Raw genomic sequence first — 16,630 nt, 5'->3', positions numbered from 1 at the left:
CCAGACAAGCCCACCGTACACTAGAATGCAATTATGGTGGCAAGCAGGGGACTCTGGGAGCCCAGAGAGGGGACAGTCAGAGAAAGTGTCACAGGGTGGCTGGCCTGGGGACAAGATCTTGGAAGAGGGTCAGAAGTTAGAGACAGTCCAGGCAAACAGACAGCATGAGCAGAGTCATAGAGGCATGAAAGGACAGTGAATGTTGATGAAATCCATAGCTCTGAAAACTGCATGGCTAGGTAGCGGGAAGCGGTCCCAGAAGGCAGGTGCTAGGTCTTATTCACCCCTGCAGCACACCACTGAGAACAGGGTTCCAGGTGCTTAGAAGGTAGTAGTAACCATTTGTTGGATGCATGCAGGCAGGCATGAAGGTGTGAAAGAAGAGAAAGCAAAGGAGCAGGGTTGTGGGGGTGGGGGAGGTGGAGAGTACAGAGAGGTCAGGGGTTTACTCCAAGTTTGAGATCTGTACAGGGGGAGCAGGTCCACGGCATGGTGGGTCTGGGGGTGGCATTCCCAGGCCAGCACCTGGACCACAGTTAGCTGTGTAGGTATTCTAGATAAATGGACGAAGGTTGCAATCTGTGAGTAGGTTCCTGAATTTGTATCAGAATAAGACAGATGAGACTACATCACATGAATGGTGGCCTGGTCACTCCTCAGCCCTTCTTTGGTAACTGATTATAAGCTAGAACGGCCTTTTATAATGATCTACTACTCCCACCCTCCTCTTTTATTTATGGGTGAAAAATCCGAGGCTCAGAGAAGAGAAGTGGTTTGTCCTTGTGCCTTTCATTTGATGGGATTTACGTTGTCCTGTTGAAGTCCGAGGAGCCCAAATTCTGTTTCTTGCACCTCCACTAACTGTTTTCCTCATGAACATGAGTGATCTCTAAGGTCCCTCCATGTCCTCCCCTCCTATCCATCTCATTCACTGGACAAATACTCAGCGAGCATCCCCCATGTCGGGTTTTGCATCAGGGTCTATAGGGGAGACTAGGGAGGAGAACCCCCTACGCATGCCCCACCCGGGTCCTCCACCAGATCCCATTATCTCAACTCCTGGAGGGTGATTTTTTTAAACTGCTTATCTATCTGCCATTCCCCCTAACTCTAAGCTTCTCGGGGGCATTCTTCATGTTTTATGCTGCCTTAAATTCTTTCTGCAGCAAGGTGAAGAGTTGATGTATATATTAATTAATGTATAGATTATTTTTTGTCCTTTGTACCCAAAGCATCTTGCCCAGGTAGGCATTCGCTGGAGATACTCATTGGAGACAGCTCAACAAGCAGATACTCTCACAAGGGTGAGAACCACCCCAACAGGGGAAGCACAGAGGCCATGGAAGCTCAGAAGATGGGCTCGGACCTAGTCAGAGGCTGAGGGAGGCTTCTGGAAGGAGGTGACCTTCTGCATCTTCTAGAACAGGTGGAACTACTCAGAGGACGTTTAGAGGACAGAGAGAAAGGGCACAGCGTGTACCAGGTGCCTGAGGCCTGAGAGAGCCTGACCCACTTGAGGTCTGCTTGGGACTCCTGAGGACGCCAGAAGCACACCCTTCCCACCCCCCACTCTGTGACTCCTTGGTGGGGCATGTAGTACCCACAACAAGTGGGGGGCTCAGTACTGCAGTTTTCTGTGCTGGCAAGCCCCAGCCCATAACCTCTGCCACACACGCACGCACACACACACACACACACACACACACAGGACTCTGTGAATGGGGCTGGAATGCTGGCTTCAGCCACAGTGGCCAACTCTGGAGCCACTGTACTGACCACCCCTGGCCTTTCTGGGCTATGCTGTGAGCCAGCCTTGGTTTCTGCAGGGAGGGCAAGTCAAGCTATTCACCTGAAGCTCACCACTTGTGGGGACCAACTTACAACCATTTTTACAACTTAAACCTATTTTTTTCCTTTAAGTTCACTGAGTCCCCTAGCAGGCAACCTGTAGGTAGGCTGGGTTGGCTGGAAGTTGGTGGATGGAGAGGAGTGACAGAAGTCAAGGAACCCAGTCAAGAGTCAAGTTCAGAAACTAAATGTGACCCAGATGCACATCTGCCTGCTTGTAACCCAGATTTCAGGAAGAAAGCTGAGCCCAAGATATTCTTAGAGTAGGAAGGAGAGAGGGAGGGAAAGGCAGAGGCAAGCAAGCTAGCAAACTCTGCTTAGAAACAAACATCAACTATTATTTAAACATCAAATATTATTAGGGAAAAAAAAAAAAAAAAAAGGCAGGTTTCCGGAGCAAGCACTCCAGAATCTATCTGGATAGGTTCCTTTTGCTCTGGGGTTAATATGAGGAAATAGCATTCTTAAGCACCCATATTAACCTGTCTGCTGTTCTATGGACTGTGGCAGCTGCATTTTACATCTTAATGGCTAACCATTTATTTCACACACACACACACACACACACACACACACACACACACACACACAAGCTTTTTCTTTTTTCTTTTTTCTTTTTTTTTTTTTTGCCATGAACCAGCTACTCAAGCCTAGAAGCTTTGCCCCCAGAAACAGGTTTCAAGGCAGAAGCTCCAAGTAGGCTTTAAGTGGGTTCCTCCAGAAGCCCCCACTGTGTGCCCCTTGCACTTTCGCAGATCCTCTGGCTGGCTGCCTTTTGTAGGTACCCCTCTGGCTTGCCCTTCTAGCCCTTCCTCTGCGCTGTTGTGATCTCTCTGCAGAGAAGAGTCACTCTCTTAGATAACAGTGAAGCCATAGTGGCACATAAATATATAGAAGGGTCCCCTGTGCACAGAAAAAGCAGGAGAGCAGAGGAAGAGGACCAAGCTGACCAGCTTGGACAAAGAGAAGGGATGTGACCTCAGTCAGCAGAAGAGGGTGACCAGTGATCTTAAGAATAGCTACACTTACGTACCCACCACCTGCCTGCCTTTGTTCCAGGAACTTTAAATGTATTATTTAATCCTCACAATAACTCTTAGGAGGTAGGCATGATCGTTAACCCTTTTGAGGTTAAAGAAGAAACTGGGGCACAGAGAAGCAAACTCAGAGTGATACAGCTGTGAATGGAGTGGCCAGGACCAGACTGAGTATTCTGGCCCCAGAGTCCATGATCTAAAACCTGTGCTCTGACAAACCTTTACAACCAAGAAGTATTTATTGAGCACTTGCTACATGCCAGGCACTGCTCTGGCTACTGGGGATATGTCAATGAACAAAACAGATTATTTGATTGGCCACTAGGTGCCTGACCCCCGCCCCCCAAAAAACATCTCCTGGTGAAAGAGGCAAATTGCCCTATTCTAGTGGGGGAGCAGACATTCATCAAACAGTGGTTCAAGTAAGGATATCATTACAAGTGCCCTGAAGAACGTGGAGTAGAGGAAGCTGTTCCAGCCTGAGGAGCAGAAGCAATTTTTCCCAGAAGTGACCCTAAGTCTACACAGAGACCTAAAGCTGGAGGAGGTGACTCCTAGAAGAGGAAGTGGCATTTGCTCCAGGAGTATGATGGCCCAAAAGATGACTGCTTTGCATGGAACTCAGGAAACAGGGGGCAGGCCGGAAGATGGGGTCAGCACTGTGGGCTGGAAACAATGTAGAAATTTCATGTTTGGTGAAGTGTAATAGGAAGCTCTTGAGGGGCTGGAACAGAGTAACATATCCTTTAGGGTTTGGCACAGTTTCCAAAGCTTTTTTCACCTGCTCTTTGTGGTCTGAAGTTCAGTCTGGTAAAGTGGGCAGGTTTAGGGTCCTTGTTCCAGCCTACCAGGTCAGATCGCTGAAGTGCCTCCAGAACGATCACAAAGAATTGGAAGAGTGAGGATGAGTCTCCAGGTCTTTCTGCTGCAGGGGCTCCAGAGGCTGGTGAGGGAGGCAGAGAAAAGACAGGAGGTCCCGTACATGGCGCCAGCACGGGTGACATGGGACAGCTTAGGGCATGTGGGGAGCTCACAGGAAGGCTGTGTCGTGGAAGGGTCTGGTGCTGTGCCTGGCACACAGTAGAAGTTCAGGGAATGCCCCTGCCCCTTCTTTCAGCTACGGGAAGCAGGGCTTTGCTTTGGCACCCCGGCTGGTCACCAGCTCCACCTTCCGTGTTGGGGCGTGTTCTCACAGACATCAGGCTGGTTTTGGTGCAGTGCACGAGAGAGGAGACAAGTCGCACGTGTTCCTTGCCCAAGACAGGGTCCCTGTTTTCTAGTTCTGGAATGCTGTGCTGAGAGATCTTGCAAAAAGTGAATGGGCTTGCCTCTGCCTGGACTCTGCAGAGGAAAACTCGATAAGACTGTTTCCTAGGTTTGCTGCTCCCTTGCCCCTGCTCCCTACTACGATATCCTGGGATGCTTCGGTCCAAAAAATTCCTCATCGAAAGAGCTTCTTTGGAAATGTATCCATCTAGGAAGGATCACTAGTACTTACTTACAAAGCCCTTTTCACACTTTTTTTTTTTTCATTGAATTCCTGTAATAATCTGGCGAGGTAACTACCTATTGATCAACATTTTATGAAAGGGACTTGAAGTGGTGGTTGTTCACATCACACAATAAACCAAACCCAAACACAGGTCTAATGTGACCCCGGGGTTGGTCTGCTCGCAGCTGTGTCATGGCATCCCTCTTGGTGCTATCCTTTGATACTGCTGTCTGCACAGAGACATCACAACAAACTTTCCCTGCCTTTGGGTTTTCCTGCTCATTGGAGGGCTGATTTTGGACGCCTTCCTGATCACTAGAAGAATGAGCAAGGACCCTCTTGGGGGCCGTATTCCAGAAGCCTTGCTTCATAGGGAGCCCAGAGCTCAGAGCTGCAGTCTTTTCTCTGGCACGTCCACCGGACATGGGCAGATGGATGCTGGCCAGGGTTAAAACTGTGGCATTCGAAGAGGGCAGAGGAATGTGGCTGGCTCCCAGCCTCTTATTTTCCCATTCTACTGGAAGGTCGTGTTCATTTGAGCATTTAAACCAAAAATAAATTATTGTAATCCATTTGCTAATTATACCATGCTGAAGTTCTAGACGCTGTAAATTACAGCCCTGATATATCTAGATGAAGTTTCTGGGAGTTTATTTTTAGCCATTCAGAAAGCAACTCAGTTTCCTAGAGTCTTCATTTGCAAGTCTAGGAGGGGACAGGGAAAATGCATCTCCACAGTCCTTCTTGCCCTGTGATTTGGACTCTGCCCACCTCTGGAAAAGCCTGTGGTTGTAGTAGCGGATCCTGAAGCCCTGTCTTCAAGCCCTGACTCATTTTGTGACTATAGAAAATAGAATGTGTCCAAGCACGGTTCTTCCCTACCTGATTCATCCTGAAGAATGCCAAAAGCCACCATCCCAACATGTCTGTGAATCATAGAATATGTGCCTTCAGAAGTCTTGGGTTCAGGGGAGGTATGCTTCCACCCTTCTGATACTTATATCCTGGGGGGTGAAGACAGGAAGGATTTTATGTTTATTTATCCCCTGCTTTGTACATAAAATGCTGCTGGGTGCTTGCACATGGGTGATTTTTGGATGGCTTCCCCCATTCAAGGTCAATGACATCCTGTTTTGGTCATCAGTCACTCATGAACCTTTGTGTGCCAGGTACTGGGCTTGGTCCAGAAAACATCATGAAGGTACCGTGGTTGGGACTCCTAGGTCCCACAAAAGACCAGAAGGGAAAGGAAAGCATGACATCAATATGTTGAATTGCCTTTTGAACTGCAATATTGGCCACAGATGATAAGTCACCGAGTACTGTCAGAGATATCCCAGACATATATTTGCTTGTTGGGGGAGGAGTATCGGGGACAGCTTCAAGGATGGAGAGGTACGCGAGCTGGGCTTGATGTAGAAATTGGATTTAGAGATGTGGGGGTTGGGTAAAGGAAATCAGCAGACCTGGTTTGGTAACCTTGGCAACTACCCTGGCCACATCACAGGGATGGCTGTCCCTGACCAGTCAGCAATCACAGATGCCTAGCAGAGCACATTTCTTCTCATACCCCATGACTTCCAGCAGTTTTCCTCCAATTGTGACACAAGTCTATTTTTTCAGAGGGTGAACGTAAAAAATCCTTTGGAACAATTTCTTTGGATGCTTCTAGTATCTAGACTTCCGGATAAACAATCTTTCCTGTATTTATGTAATTCTTGGGCAGATGGATGAGTGTGTGGTCAGATGGATGAGGGGACAGTTTGGTGTCCTTGCAGAACTGCCACAGCAATTAAACTGGGTGTGCTTGTGGGTAGCTTTAGGGGAAGAGGGACATGGCAGCTGGGCCCTGAACAATGTACAGAAATTCTTCAGCGCACAGTGTGGAGAAAGGTCCTGCCATTCCGAGAGGAGCCACGTGGAAGTGTGGAATGCATGACACGGTAGGAGATTGGCCAGTCACAGAGGCCAGGGTATAGGGGGTATAGGGGGTAGGGTGTGAATGTAGTGGCAGAGAGCACAGGCCTCGAGTTAGACAGATGGTGGTTTGAATCCCAGCTCTGCCACATCTAGTGATGCTGAGTGATCTTGGGCAAATTCCACTTCTTTTCTTAGCTTCTCTTTTCTCATCCGTAAAAGAGAAATATGAATAATGCCGGCTGTTGTGAAGATTAAATGCACTAAAGTAATGTCTAATACAGTGATTGGCATACACTTAATTTGTACTTAATACAGGGTAGTTTATGGTTCTTATTTTATTGAAACAACTCTCATTAAATTATGAAAATGCTGGTTCAAACCACCGAATTTAAGGAGGGAGAGAAAAGGGAGCGCTCTACTCTTTTACATTTAAGGAGGAGGCAGTGGAAGGAGCAGTAGCAGAAGAGAAAGAGAAAGCCCTTGGAAGAAAACAGGGGAGCAGGAAGGTTTCCAGCGGATACAGTGATCCCGCAGGCGGGGAATGCAAAGAGGCCACCACAGGTGGAGAAGTCTCTGGAATTGGCAGCAATAACATTGTTAGGATGCTAAGAACATTCTGGGGATGGTGATTTGTGGGGCAGAGGAAGTAGTAGTTTGGATGACTCTTGGGAATTCTCTCTGGAAGGAGAAAGAACTTGCAGTGGGATGGGGCAAGGTCATAGGAAAGGCTTTGTTGGATGAAGGCTGTTGGAACTCTGCACAGTGTTTCTCTACCTTTCCAAACCCAAGCCTCCATCTGATAGACATTAACACCAGTGTCCCCTTCCAGATTCTGATATTCTGGCCCCCGTGACGCAACGCTTATCTTCAGCTCCTTTTGGGCATCATATCTGCCAAGAAGGTCTTGTCTGGATTGACTTCTAGTAGTTGTATTTTTAAAACAGTAGGGATTTAATGACTCCCTTGGAATGGAGCCAGCAGGCGAGAAATAATGTGGGCAGGGAGGGCAGTAACAAGGGTAGATCTGAGATCACACCAAGCAGGTGTGAGGGAGGAGGGAGGCAATAAGGAGGCATCCTGCAGGGCTGGTGTGGAGGACCGAGCAAGGAACCCCACCAACTGGTGTGTGTCCCCTCTCTAGGTGGGTCCTCACTTCCACCTGCCCAGGGGAACATCTCTTGGGTCAGTCGAGAATAAGAAACCAAATGGCAGATGTGGTCATTGCTTGGAAACTTCAAATGCTCTGTAACTCTGGGGTATCATTATTAATAGTGTTATAAGCAAGAAATAGTACATCTAGCTCTCTTTCTCATGTGTTCTCTCCATTTTTGTCTGCACAGCTTCTAGGTCAGTAAGTGTAATTCTAAACGGCAGGAGAGAATGCACATGGATTACGCACATGGATTGCACATACCCTTTTACAGATAAGGAAACAAATGTATGTGGAGGTTAGAAACTAAACTAGCCTGGATAACACCCAACAGCTGGGGAATACATGTTCTTTCCAAACACACATGGAACATTCACAATTGGCTACATCCTAGGCTATAAAATGCATCTCAATAAATTTGAAGGAATCAGCAGCCTCCGGCTCACATTCTCCCAGCACTGTACCGTTAAGCTAGAAGTCAATAACAGAAAGATGAGTTCAAAATATAGAGACAGAGAGAGATTTACAAAAACACTTCTAACTCACTCATAGGTCAAGGAAGAAATGATAATAGAAATTTAAAAATACTTGTAAGTGAATGGTAAAAGAAATATTAAATATCAAAGTTGTGGAATGAAGCCAAGGCAGCACTTAAGGGAAATTTATGACCTTGAAATGCTTGTATTAGGGAAGAAGAAGGGCTGAAAATTAATGAATGGGCTAAGTATCCAATTTAATAACAACAGTAAACATAAATAAATAAGATAGCCCAGGATTACACAGTTATAAGTGGTAAAGACAGGATTTGAATACACACATGGCTGTCTCCAAAGCCCTCACTCTTTCCACCATACCGTGAACCTTTCTGTGTGCTGTTTTCCATAATATGCCCAGTGCCTGGAAATTCTGCGTCTCCCTAAGAGTCAAAGAGATGAGCCTGTAGGGTAAACTCCCTGCATCAAAGGTTGATGATAAAATCCCACTCATTTATTCATGTATCCTTTTACTCATTCAGTCATTAAATATTTATTGAACATTTGCTATGTGCCAGGCACTGTGATGGCTACCTTCGTTGCCTTTCCTCTGAGTGCTCAAGAACCAGTCTTCCCCCTGGGGCCAATGCCGCCACTGCTGCCGCCCTTCCCCCACCACAGGCGCTCACCCACCTTCCCCGCCCCTCAAGCTGCCTGAATCTTCTCTGCTGCTTGTCAGCACAGCATCCTCATCAAAAATGACTGATTTCTCTCTTGTCTCTTTCAACAGGTAGACTGAAATTACCATGTGTCCAAATTAAAATTGCGTACTTGAAGAATTATTTGAAGGACTATTCTTAGACCCATTTAAGAAGATTTAAAGAAAAGTGAGTTGGTTTTTGTTTTGTTTTGTTTTGTTTTTATACTTCAGAGGGTGTTCATGATCTAAATTAGTGTTATGGGTGATTTTTTTCTCTACCTCTTAAGTATGCGTTAATAAGTAGACTTTATTTCCACTTATTTTATAATACCTTTTGTCCCCTAAGAATGATGAGCACAGGGTACAAGATTACTGCTTGCCTTCCCTATAAGAGTTTAGTGCCTTTCAAAAGCTTATGCCATCTTAGAGATGAAAGGGCCTTAGTGCCATGGGCCATTCGTTAGATGATAGATAGATAGATAGACAGATGACTGATGTAGATTGTAGATATTTGGCCCATGCTTGGAAACCCCCAGGTACTGAAAATAAATTTGTTATTTCCCCACATTTAAGATTTTTTAGCATTCTTCCATAATCTGGATTTGAAATCCACTTTTCCTCACAATGCCAAGCCTCTCTCTTACTGACTAGACAGTCCTAGAACTGGTTGAAGACAAAGATCATGTTTTGCCTTGAGACCTTTTCTTACTCTTTGTTCCTTCAATAATAATTTGGTTTTATGAGCCATTCCTGCCCTGGTTACCTTCTCTCCAATACTATAAATGTCTCCTTTAAAAGGTATGCCTGGAACAGATAGAGCTCTACTAGTGTCCTTTGTCCTGGGAGATCCATGAGGACTGAAGGGAAAGAAACCCAAGTCCAGACTTGGGTTGCAGACCTAGTTCTGCTCCTGCTGAGCTCTTAGGAAAGTCCCTTCAACTCTGAGCTTGGAGAACACAAGGAGGGTAGGATAAGAGGTCCAAAGATGTTGTTCACCTCCATATGAACATTTCTGTTGACTTGGAGTAAGGAAGTGGCTGCTTCTCACTATCCCGGGCACTGGCACGAGTCAGGGCTCAGGGATCAGTGGGACCTGGGTCCAATTCCAGTCTTATCACTTACTGACTTTGAGCCCATAGACTTCTCCTCCCTGAGCATCCACTTCCTGGTTTGTGAAATAAGGATATTAATGCATGTGGCATGGGATCTGTGTGAGCTGTGCTGGGATAAGGTACATGAAGCACTTGTTAGGACGTATTCAATAAATGCCAGTCCCTATTCCTATTATAAGTAGTGGTGGAGCTACGCTTGTTAGGAGTAGGGGAGAAGTGTCTACATCCTATAAATATTCATGCAAACATAAACTTAACTCTGGGAAGTTTATGCAATTCATACTTGGAATGGGAAGGATCAGTTGTTCTGGAATATATTGTCAAAAAGGAAACCTTTAAGGTGGGTCCGAGGACCTACACAAATTCTTCCAACCTCTGGCTGCTGCCACCATCTCAGTTTTGGACAACAAAAATTGCTGTCCCCAGGAGAACAGGACAACAAAAATCGCTGTCCCTTAGACCTCCACCTAGACCTTGAGACTCCTCAAAAAATTATGTGTGTTCAGAGTGGAAAGGGATTTAGAAATTAAGTGCATACACATACTTTGTATTACTTGTACATTCTGGGAAATTCAATACTGTGGAAATCAAGAGGGTGAAACTCTGATGAGCTGAGTGAGCATGGAATGAACTGGTAGAGTCCAGCCCACAGATTTCTTGAGTCGAAGAGCATGTGAATATGAGTGTGCATAAAAGTCTGTGTGTACTCACACATGTGCCTGTGTGTCTGCTCGTGCGCACAGCTGTGTGTATGAGAGAGAGAAAGAATCGTTGGATGTGGTCACCACGCTACAGAGTGACTGGCTGCCTGAAAGGAGAATAACATAGAAATGAAAACACAAGCTGTGGCATCAGTCAGCCTCACTCTGTAACTGCCCACCTGGGTGACCTTGACCACATTTTTAACAAAAGTGCCCATCTCTGCCTTCATGGAGCTTGAAGTCTATGATGGACAAGTCTACTCTGGGGGGTTGAGAGTCAGCATAGCATTTACCCTTCACACTGGACGAGTGCCTACGATGTGTGAATGCCCTTCTTTTGGGATTCATGGAGTTTATCAGTTTAGGGAAATTTATTTGACCTGTTGGATTAAAGGAACTTGCTGAGGTATCTTAGTGCTACTCCCCCAAGGTCCCAGAGCCTTCCCCCAAAGGTCCCAGGCCACTCCTGTAAGATCCTTGTCACCTTCCCTAAGGTCCCAGACCACTCCCTTAAAGTCTGGGCCTCCCCACCAAGGTCCCAGACCACTCCCCCAAGGTCCCAGCCACCTCCCCCAAGGTCCCAGGCCACTCCCTCAAAGTGGCAGGGCTACTCCTCCAAGGTCCTTGTACCTCAGTGGATCAAGAACCCACATGGGTGAATACATCCTCTAGCCTTTCTAGAAAGGCTAATTCCAGAGGTGTCCCACACCTTGGCCATCCTGAGCCCGCTTCCTCCACCTGGATTTGGGACTGGCAAATCTTAAATTCAGAACTGAGAACTGTGTTGTCATTTAATGCATGGAATAAGGATTTATTTCTTTAATTTGGAAATTAAATATAGCCAACATGGCTTTTATTCTTCAGATACCTACTGACCTTCAGAAAGCTACTGACCAGTGGGTGCCACTGATTAGAAGTGCCCCTTTCAGGGGTATTCAGACCCAGGGAAGACTACACTGTCCTGGTTTATGGGGTTTTTCAAACTGTATGTTGTCCGACCCATTAGGGAGTCATGAAATTCATTTGGTGCTTCAAGACTGTCATGTATTAAAGTAAAACAGAGTAACCCAGTAACTCATAGAGTAAGTGAAGATATGTACTTTGTATATATTCAGTAATGCTCCTTTATCCAAAACAGTTATAGTGGGAATAATGGAAAACTCCCACAAATCAGTAAGAAAAAGACAACCTAATAGGAAAAAGACAGAAGATTCAAACACAAACTTCACAAATGAAGATAGCCAAAGAGCCAAAGAGCATATGAATACATGATCAGTTCTCAGAGAATTCCATAGTGACCGACTACGGTGAATGCACAAGAATAACTAAAATGAGGAGGGTACCTAATACAAGTGTTGCAAAGATGTGAAGCAACTAGAACTCTAAAGGGCTAGTTGACGGGGGATTTGCTACAGTGACTTTGGGAATGTGGCAGTATCCACCAAAGCTGAACATGTCCATACCAATGCTTCATGCCTAAACACACAGCCGTGAGGTGTGCACACTCCTGTCCACCACAAAACATGGCCAGTGGAATGGATAAATGGTGGTTTATTCACCCAACGAAATATTGTGCACAGCGGAATCCATGACCCTCACACACATAACGTGGAAAGAAAAAGCCAGGCATTAGGAACCTTTCCCACATCTCTATAAAGTACAAAAACAGACAGAACTAATCAGGACTGTTGGAAGTGAGGTCAGCAGCTCCCCTTGGGGGAAGAGTTGGTGAATGGGAAAAGGCAAGAGGGGGTTTTCAAGGTCCTGGTGATGCTGAAGTCTATGATGCCTGAGCGCTGGCTGTGTGGGTGTCTTCAAGTGCGAGTATTTATCTCATTCGTCATGTATGACGGGTACACCCTGCTCTCTTACAGCGTGCTTCAATAAGTTTATAAAATGAATTCACAAGTCAAAATTTATAAATGAACATAAAGGAATAGAAAACACAGCAGGTGGTGAGGGTAAGCATCCACAGAACGTAAGTTCTCTGTGTGTACTGTCTGTATGTCTACATTGCATTGCGATGTCGACTGTATTTCTTACTGGGAGTCCCAGCCCAAAGTCTTGAGAGCCACTGGTGTCTGAAGACTCTGAGGCCCAGAGAAGCTGAAAATTAAGAACAGAGCTAGGAGGAGAGCAGAGCTGAGAAGATGTTAGGTCTCCTCCTGCTGATTCCGTGTCTCTCCTTTCCCTGCCAGTCGGTGGAATGGTGCATTCTGTTGAGTAGGCTCCGTCTGGCACCCTCATCTCTGGGAGGCAGTCCTGTGCTTTCTGTCCAAGGGGAGCGATTGTTTTTCCACCCACAGACGGGCAGAGTCTGAGGCCCAGCCACCTCTGCAGGGGCCTGGCTCCAGCTCCCCGAATTCCTTCCCGCCTCTTTCCTGCCTCTTCTGCCTGATCGGCTTCCCTCAGAGCTCCGGAAACATCACTGCACTCAATCGTGTTTTCATTTGTGTAATGTGACTGTTGTGCCAAAGCTATTTTATGGTTGTACAAGTTGGAAAACTGTGAAGAAAACACACTGGGAGAAGGGGATCCAACAAGGCATGCTTCGGTCCTGGCTTTGTGCTTTTCTTTTGTTACGAAGTGCAGAGTCCATTCCGCCAACCTCTCCTGTAGGGTCTGCGTGTTCCCAGCCTCTGAGGATATCCCATTTGCAGGATGCAGCCCTGTCCTGGCCAGGCAGAGCTTCACAGAGGAGGGAAATGTTCTGTGGGTTTTAAGAGGCCCAGTAGGAACTCACACAGGGCCTGGAACCATCTTAAATAGGAGGGTTACATCACATCAGTGCCTTTCCAGCTCCTTTGACTAGGATCCCCAGTAGGAAATACATTTCTGGACACACACCCCTGCACACAGGGAGATGGGTGTGGTTTAGGAGGGGATTGCCCAGATCTCCCCGGGAGGGGCATCTGGCCCAACCTCTGGGACAGGTAGTCAAAGGGGGCCTCAGAAGTTTCAGAGCAGCCAAGAGGTCTGAGCTGAGGATTGGGGAAAGGGGAAATGCACAGGCCAGATCGCTGAGGAGAGGCCAGCAGCTGAGAGCCTCGTCTGAAAGGAGTGGTGTTGTGTTCTAGAAACTGCCTGCACTTCTGTGGAGTTGAAGTTGAGGATCTGTGTGGGGAATGCGGGAGAGGATTCAGCAGAGTTGGGCAGGGATGAGACGGTGAAGAGCCTCTGTGCCCGTTCATGAGATTCGTGTAGACAAGAAGTGCCTTTGGAGACAGAGGTAGAGGTGCGGTCAGATGCAGCTTAGAATGTCCATGGGCCCCACGACTGTGTTCTGCAATGCTCACTTGTGCTGTCCTCAAAGAAACCCTTCAGAGACCTGTTCTGATCTAGGCCTGGTGGAAGGCGGGCACTGGAGAGATGAGTAAGAAAGAGGTCCCAGCCTCACAGTCCTGCCAGTGGACCGATGGGTCAAAACCAAAGATATATAGGACATAGTAGTTACTATTCCATGGTAAAATGTCCCAAACTGTGATCCAAGATGTATCAGTCCTACAAAAGAAAAGGAGAATGAAAAGGAGGAGGGTTTCCTTTGGAGTGATCTGAGAAGTGCTGTATACTGAATGGCTCCTGGGAGATCTCACGGCCACTAGCATACTTAAGGTTCTGAGAAGTCCTGCAGTGAGGATGTGAACCTAATGTTGCTCAAAATTCTTTGTTCCTTTCTCATGGGTCTTCCAACCTCTCTGTTTTTCAGAACTTATTTTAGGGAATTCTATCTGAGAGAATGACCTGAAGGGTAGTTGGGAGCTCTGAAGAAGGAGAGAAGGGCTCTCTGCATGAGAGAGGAGAGGAAGAGTTTTTCAGAGAGGGCGATTTTGTGTGCATTATATAAGGCCCCATCTGAGCCTAGCACAGGGTCTGAACCCCCAGCAAGGACTTGGTAAATAACTAATAAAAGAAGGAATGGCTACTATGTTTGCTGGTGAGAAGAATCCAGAGTTCTCGGCAGGTTCCAGAGATGGAGGGCAGACATTAACAAGGGTTCATTGTGCCTTGGCGGTTAGATGGAGGGTCTCTTTCCTCTTCCCTGGCCCCTCTCTTGACTGTTTTGGAAAAGGCATCAGGAGACAGCAAAGGCAAAGGGGTTTCAGGTCCCGTACTCGCAAGCCAGCCCGCCTGGATTTGAATCCCAGCTTCATCAAGTCCTAGCCAGTTCCTTAATTCTTCTGTGTTTCAGCACCTTTCCCTGTAAGATGAACCCAAAAATAGTGCCCAGGATTAAGTGTTAATGTAGTCACGGTCCTGAGACAGCCCGACAGGTGGTAAGCATCACCTAAGTGTTGGCAATTCTGGGTTGCTGGCTGCTTCTGCTGGGCACCTCCCACGGCCTCTGGCTGAGTTCCCTCTCCACTTTCCCAGCAGACTGCAGATCCTCGGATTCCTGAACGAGATATTTTGCAGATTTCTACCCCCCCCCCCACACACCCACTGGCACTGGGAAGGGCCAGGATGACGTTTCTTCATTTTCCATAGTCAGGGCTGTTTGAGGTAAGGCTCAGGTTCCATTCCTGGTTATTAGCGTTCAACATCTCCGGCTGGGTAAATATTTCTGAGGAAGTCCAGCACATCTATTATTAATTTACTGCAAGTGGTTGCTGCACATTCCAGAATTGTTTCTGCCTACGGATGTTTTTGTAGGCTGTGTAGCATTCTCCTGCCCTTAGTGCCTTTCAGGGGTGTAGTGGCAATGGGCCTCTCCTGCCTTGGTCTTCCTGTGGGGAAGCGTGGACAGCCGTGTGGGCGGTGCGCATGGGCTGCATGTTGGATCCTGTGTAATTCTGGTAACGGACCCAGGGAGTCTTTTCTTTATGCCCCGCCCCCTACTTTCAGCTTCACATCTGGTTTAGTGCAGAAACCAGGGTGTCAACCTTGAGAGACCACCCTCTCTGCTATGGCCCCATGTCCAGTTGTCACCAGGTTCTGGTGACACCATCTCCCAGACTTCACAAACCCAGTCTGTTTTCTCTTGTGCTGCTATACATCAGCTAGGCCCAGCGTCCATCTCCACCCACCTCCCAAATCTCCACCATAACCCCCCTCCCAGCTTCTCTGATCATGAAACCAATTCAAGACCCTTGCTTTGCATTGCTACGGAGTCCCTGGCTTTTTAAATCACCTTTCGGTCTTTTTAATACCGATCCCTGTCCGACTTCTCTGCAGGACTGTTAAGTCTATGAAGACAGGGACCAAGTTCATCTTGGGAATGATGCTCGACAGATAGAATCCTCCTCCTAGTTAGTGATAAACAGAAAGTTGGGCTTTTTTTTCTCTTCTCTCCTTTCCTCCTTCCCTTTTGTCCTTCCTTCTTCCTTCCTTTCTTTTTCTTAACTACAGTTGAAAGGGGGCTAATGACCACAGAGGAATCTCAAGGCCACTTTAGGAAAAAAGGAGACAAAATAGGCAGGACCCTGAACCCCCCACATATCACCAACCCAGAAGCTACCCATAAAGGGTAGGAAAACTCCACAGACATTAGAATTTTATTTTTTATTTTTCTATAGGGAAAGTAAAAAGTCATTCTTCTCTAGGACTGGCTCTGTAGCTATACTACCTAAGTTTAAAGCCCAGCTCCATCCTTACTGCTACGGGACTTTGAACAAGTTACAGAAGCTCTGCATTGTCGGTTTGATCATCTGCAAAATGGGGTAATGGTTGTGTCTGCCTCAGTGGTTTGTTGAGGGATTAACAAGTAGAGCATTTAGAATGATGCCCAACACATGGTAACATGTTTAGTTAGTAATTATGGTTATGGTTGTGATCATCTTCATTCACGGAACCACTTATTAGCATTCCGTACTTCCATTTGCCTGGAGCATGTCCAAATCTCCCAGTGGTTAGGATTTATATATACTTGTAGCTTTCACTGGCTGAGACACGTATTAGACAGAAAACCGCAGTGGACTCAGTAACGTCTGAACTCTGTGTGTATTTGTTATAACAGTCCCTACATGGGTTGTGCAAAGATGTTGATTCAGTTATAGACAATGTGTGGTGAGCCAACATACAGGTTCTGTATGGATGTTTCAGTAAAAAATATCCCCCAGCTAGAAAACTCTGATCTGGATTATTACTATTTCCTCCAGCATAGTTCATGCCCGTGGTAGGCACTAAGCTAATATTTGGGTAAACAATAACTTGATGGATGGACAGATGGATGGATAGATCGACAAATGGTTGAATGAGTG

The sequence above is a fragment of the Mustela nigripes genome, chromosome 1 (assembly GCF_022355385.1).
Source record: "Mustela nigripes isolate SB6536 chromosome 1, MUSNIG.SB6536, whole genome shotgun sequence".
In the NCBI taxonomy this organism is placed as follows: domain Eukaryota; kingdom Metazoa; phylum Chordata; class Mammalia; order Carnivora; family Mustelidae; genus Mustela; species Mustela nigripes.
Note: the sequence above shows the minus strand (reverse complement) of the source record.